Below are 6588 nucleotides of genomic sequence, written 5' to 3'. Positions count from 1 at the left end.
ATATACCTTTCATGCTAATAATAATTTTAAAGTACTATACTAGGATAAATAATAAGTACCTTACCCTTGAGGCTGGGTAAGCCCAAGCAAATTTTATCCTGTACTTTACTTTATCCTTCACATCTTGGGCATTTTGTTTCTTCTCTGAGCATTTCTGCCCCTTCTAGTCTCAGGTCCAGGCTGCTTTTGCTCACTGAAATCTCTGTCTATCTATCTATCATCTATCTATCTATCTATCTATCTATCTATCTATCTATCTATCTATCTATCATGTACATAGTGTCTGTTTGCATGTATGCCTGCACACCAGAAGAGGGCATCAGATCTCATTAGAGATGGTTGTGAGCCACCATGTGGTTGCTGAGAAATGAACCTCCGGAAGAGCAGTGGATGCTCTTAACTTCTGAGCCATCTCTCCAGCCCCAAATCCCTCATTTATATCTAGCCTTCCACATAGTCTACCCAGCATTCCCATTGTCCTTTACAAACAACTTGTTCTCATCACACTTTCTTCAATCAACAGCTAAATTAATATGATATGACAAGGTAATGTTGATTTATGTCAATGGGAAATCAAACAATGTTTTAGGTTGACGGTCCATAGAGAAATGTGCTTGTAATAGCAAGTTATCAGACACAGGATGCACTAGTTCCTTTGCTCACACTGTGGCAGAATAGCTATCAAGCACAGCCATGCTCAGTGATGGAAATCTCCATAATGATGTCACCGCTAGGTCTGCAACAAGCAACCTTGAATGATAGCTTTTAAGTTACTACTAAGTCCATTTTATGTTGACATAAAAATATTATCTTAAGTATTGGACCTTGGAAACAAACTTTTGAGGAATATTGAAATCAGGAAGATTATTGCTGTTTCTGAAAATAGTCAGATGATGTTGACGTATCTTGTATTTATTCCCTAGTCGTTTCTGAATCTGTGCAGTCCAGTTTTGCTCATGAAAAACTAGCTTGTTGATGTTTCCTCGGTCCTATTCTCTGGAACTCCTATGGTGAGTCATAGCAAGCCCGTCCCTTCTTATTGTTATACATTCCTTTGTTATTGTTCATGAGTATATCCTTCATTTGATCTTCTATAATGGATCTTGGTTTAAATTCCCAGCTATTGCCTTTTGTTACTCGAGTTATCTGCTGGTTTTGAAAATGCAGACCTGAGTTTCCCTCACACCTTTCTCTCCAGTCTTTTGTGATGCTTTCCTATATCTCAAGAATTTTCCTAATTATTGTAGATTGTCCTCTCCTGTAGCTATCACTCTGTTTGTTTTCTTGGGTTTTTCTTTGAGGGTCCTTCATACTTTTAAAGAACATTTGGGGGGGGGAGTCTTGCTTTGATTCCTAGTATCAGGAGCTTTAATCCACGGTCCCTTGGTTCCAACATTGAGGTAGGCTGAACAACATGGGGGCAAGAACATGTGGACGCTACTCACCTCACATGAGCCAGGAAGCAAACAAAGACCAAGGGGTCTAGAGATAAAATGTGCCCTTCAAAAGCACCACTCAGGTGACCCATCTCCTCCCGTTAGACACAACCCCCTAAGTTTCAACCAAACAGTGCTCTCAAATAATAATCTATTCATCAATTAAGTCAGAACTTTCATGATCCAGTTGATTCTCCAAAGCCCTATCCACTGACAGCCGAGGCTTTCACACAGGACCTTTGGGAGGGCATGTCAGATCCAACCAGACATTCTGCCTCTGACTCAGATGACAGTTGATCTTAACTGTCAACTTTGACTGGGCTGAAATAAGCTGCTGGGCACACCTAGAAGGGATTTTCATGATCAGGTTATTTGAAGAGGAAGGTCCATCCAAAATGTGGGTGGGCAGTCCAGACCCAAGGAGGTCTGAGGGGAAGGCCCACATTGCCCTCATACCTTCACTTTTCACTGTAGGGTTGGTTTATCATGCTGCCACTTCATTTCTTCACTGATAGCATAAGCCGGTTTCTTCAGGCTTCAAGTAAACTGAAGGCCAGTGGCTCCCCAGGCTGCACTCAGACTTCTGAGGCATCCAGCTGTGTGGACCCAAAAGCTACAGGATTCTCAGCTTCTCCAGTGTAAATACAGCCATTGTCGGATTACCCAAAGTATACCATATACATATATTAAATGATAAATCCCCATTTAATATATACTCATGCTATCCATTCTGCTTCTCTAGAGAACCCCAATACATCTCTCTAGGTTCATGTTTATCCTGCAATGCAAATCTTATTTAGTCCCTATCTAAGAATCCCCAAAGAGTCAATAGTTCTAGCATTTCTCAAAATTCCAAGTTCAAAGTCTCTGAGACTCAGGCAAGACTCTTAGCTATGAGCCTCTATAAAAGCAAAAATGAAAGTTATACTTCTAGCACACAGTAGTGAGACATGGCTCACCTTCCCATTCTGGGAGGGAGGATGAGGACACAGAAAAAAGGCATGGAACACAGCAAGACCAAACCACAGAAGGACGAACATAAACTCCTGCTGGACATGCCTGGCATCTAGGGCACATCTTGATGTGATATAAGCTTCAAAGGACTGGAACAGCTCTGAATCCACCACCTTCTTGACTTCAGCCCACATGGCCTCTCTCCTGAGTCTTGGTGTACTTATCACCTGTGGCTTTATTTGGCTCATTTTCTGTTTCTACCATCTCTGACTCCCACATCTACATTGCATCTTTGTCTTTACTCTTAGAGCTTTATGCATGGCCCTCCTTGATCTTCTTACAAGGAATTAGGCCCTGCTACATATAGTCTAATACCCCAAACTTTCCTTTGAGTTCTTTAAGTTTCTATGACTCTGTAACTTCTTACCTTCCACATGCTTGCTCAACTAGCACGACGACAATGATGATGATGGTGATGATGATGATGGTGATGATGATGATGGTGATGATGATAATGCAAAGATCTGCTGCCATCTGATGCAACCACAGGGCCCTGGTTCTACAGCTGTAGTCAGTGAGTCAAGTGAAACAAAGCCCTGAAAATAACTTGTTAGTTGGACCTATAGAACACAGGTCTCTCCCAGTCCCCCAACCCCCATTGGACTCTCTCCTCAAGGGAGAAAAACTCTCAAATGAGTTTACACTTTTACACTCTGGATAGGTAGGGTCTTGGGAATTCCTGAGATTTCTTTTCTATTGCCCCATTGAATTGTATTCATTTCTTTTTAATTGAGTCATCTCCTTAATAATTACACTGCCCTTGTCTACAACTTTCACATGTTTCTTTTCCTATCAATCTTCACAGTGGTTTCAAATGTTTGCTCTCTACTTTTTGTTCCCAGTTTTCACTGTAAGCATGACTAAAAGAAGCCAGCAAAGCCCAGTGCTCCATCTTGGGCTGCCTTGGAATTTTCAAGTAGCTAATCCATCCTCTTGAAACTTATTCTACCACAGAGTCTCAGTGAACAGACACAATATAGAGAAGATATTTGTCAGAAAACACCATGAATATCCATGAATCCAATACACAATAACAGCTTCATTCCCATCTGAAACATCATGATCACAATCTCCAAAATTTTCCAAACTCTCTCAAACGCTAGTACTGAAGACTTGCACCACATGGTCCAGTTCAGTCACGACTGTGACTCCACTTCTCAGAACCAACTTTCTGAGAAAAACAACTTAAAAGGAATGTTTATGATGATTCATGCTTTCAGAACCATGGTGATAGGAGCGTGTAGTGAGGGAGGCTGTTCACCTCATGGCAACTGGGAGCAGCTAAAGGATACTATGATTTTTCTACCAGTGTGAATGCTCATTGCACTGATTATGTCAGGTGACTGGAAGCGTCTTGGGCAATGGTGGGCAGTTATGAACAAGGTAAAGAAGGTGCTTCCTCAACAAGGAAGTAACTTAAGGTAAGCCAATGAGGTTCTGTCAGTGCTGGAAAATTCCAGTAGATTCCTCATATCTCTCAAGATATATGGGGCCAACTCTCAGTAAAACATGGATTGCTTCCCTTTTCAGACTTCATGCAGTCTATTTTTTACCTTATGTGTGTGTTTTTATGTAGGCACACACATGCCATAGTGCATGGGTGCAACTCAGAGGACAGCTTTGCAGGAATCACTTCCACCACATGAGTTCTGGACATCCATCATGTTGTCAGGCTTGGTGGCAAGTGCCTTTACCTTCTGAGACAGCCATCTTCCCAGTCCTACATAGTCCATTCATAGATAGGCCTCCTCATGGTTGTAGACTGTTTTGTCTAGGAGATAGTCTGGCTCTTCTACTTCTACACTGTCTCATCAGATGCTGAAGCTGTAGGTAAGCTTCTCATCACCACATATTTTCTGTGTTACTTAAGACACAAGTGAGACGATGTGAAAGAAATGACCTGTGCTGACACTTTCCCAGAACCCTGGTTCCCCTTTCTCTTCCTCTAAATCCTCTTGCCCTTTCCTCTCTGGTGCGAAAATAATTTCTTTGTTGCTCTGCTTCTATCAGCTTTCCCCACACTGAACCCATCTTCCAGGTCCATCTATGTGTAACTGGCTGTGTTACTATCTTAATATTTGAAGCCCGGCTCCTTGCTCCTTCATCTTTAGTACCATTAGTGTGTCTTTTGTCTCATCTTCTATCACTGCCTACCTCGCATTTAAAATTCTAGCTTGAGAAGATAAAGAATAATGTATAATGTCTTCATACTCCATGCTATTTTTGTCAAACCTCTATGTCTTTGTTCTTCTGACCTTTGCTTATTCAACAAGCATTTACTGAGCACAAACTACAAGTTCTAGTTCTGTTAACCTAAGGCCAATTCAATAGAAAACTTCAAAAGTGAGAAACATAGAAGAAATATTATTGGAAAATAGAACCAGAAGAGGGTGAAATAAAAAACAGAACATGAGGAATGTATGGAACACAAGAAAATGGTCTAATGTATGTATAATTGGGGCTCCAGAAGGATTGGGGCTGGATAAGAATCATCTGAACTCACTGTGAGAAATTTTCAAACCAGTTGAAGACTTCGACTCATAGATTCAAAGGTCAGAAAATTTCAAGCAGATACCACAGTTATATATATCACAATTTAGTTGCCAAAATACAAAAAAGAAGACCTTAAAACCACTGGGTGACCATCTGGTTTTTTCTTTTCTTTATTGCTAGAAATGTCAAGCAGTTCTCTCTCCTATTTTCTTTGCTTACATTTAAATGACAAGGCCACTTTAGTACTGAGAACACATACAATTCAATACTTAATAGAAGAAATCACATTTAATAATAATAATAATAATAATAATAACTAGAGCTTTGTATAGTGGCACATCCCCATAATCCGAGGACTCAGAAAGCTAAGGTAAAACGATGAGTTCAAGGCTGACCTACACTATGTAATATATGTCCCTGTCTCAAAAATAAAAAAGCAAATAAAATATATAGAGAGACTTCATTTAAATTTTTTTAATAAATTTATGTGTTTTTCCTTCCTTGTCTAGAGCTATCGGTCTGGAAATGTTATGTGATGAGGAGGAGTGATAAGAGGAAGTGACGGAGGGAGGAGTTAAGTGAGGGGAGATGGAGACTAGGAGGGGGTCTTGTTTGACTGCTAACGTGAAGGTCTGAGTGGATGCTGTCTGGGTTTGGTAAAAAACGTGCAGTGCTAACACTTTCACGGGGTATGTTCATGACTCCTTGATGGCTTCCCTCTAGAATCTTCTGACTGAAGATGCTTTCCCCAGCTGAGTGCTCCAAGGGCTCCCTACCCGCCAGTTTCTGCAGTTCACGGCACACCCTGTTCTCTTTCTTCTAGCCAGCCTGCCTCATGAGGCGCCTTCTTGGACCAGGTCCTTTTGACGTTTGTCCTCAGACTGTCTCCTCTCTGGTCACCCACATCTTGTCCCTGGAATAGATTTGGTCCTGTTGTCAGTGAAAACAAACTGTGTTTTCACAGTGTGCCACTTTGTCTCAGCTCTGCCACCGGATAGACAGCCACGGCCACGGCTTCCAACTTTTAGACTTCCTAGAAAAGGCACCAACTTCCAGCCCCTTTCTCATCACAGCAAATCTCACACTCCACAACTGCTTCTCTGAAAACACCTCTGAAGCTGTTTCCCAACTGTGTCAGGCTTGCTTTGCTCACCTGGAGCCCTTTTTGGCTCTCTCTCTCTCTCTCTCTCTCTCTCTCTCTCTCTCTCTCTCTCTCTCTCTCTCTCTCTCTCCCTCTCTCCTACTTTAACATACTGCCACACACAGAAGCAAATAAGCACTTACCATGTAGTATAATTAGTAAAATGTCTTGGGAGCACATAAGAGAAGTTTTTAACCTTGACCATAAAAGACTTGTTGGAGGAAGCCATATTTAAACAAGACTTGTGGGATGAGTAATGGTTATTTAAGCAAAGTGGGAAAATAGAGGGGCCAAGAAACAAAACAGGATGTATTCAAGGAATTGAAAGTTTAGGGTTGCTGTAGCAGAGTGTGAGGATGGAGTGAGGAAAACCCAGGACACTGGGGAAACAAGCCTTGGGCTCTTCAGATAAAAAGTTGAATTTTCTTCCGAGGCAACGTGGAGTCATCAAATGCTCCCTCTTTGTGTTTCATTGTGTGGCTCAGAAGGCGTTCAGGCTGCAGT

This window comes from Peromyscus leucopus, chromosome 9 (genome assembly GCF_004664715.2).
Source record: "Peromyscus leucopus breed LL Stock chromosome 9, UCI_PerLeu_2.1, whole genome shotgun sequence".
In the NCBI taxonomy this organism is placed as follows: Eukaryota; Metazoa; Chordata; class Mammalia; order Rodentia; family Cricetidae; genus Peromyscus; species Peromyscus leucopus.
Note: the sequence above shows the minus strand (reverse complement) of the source record.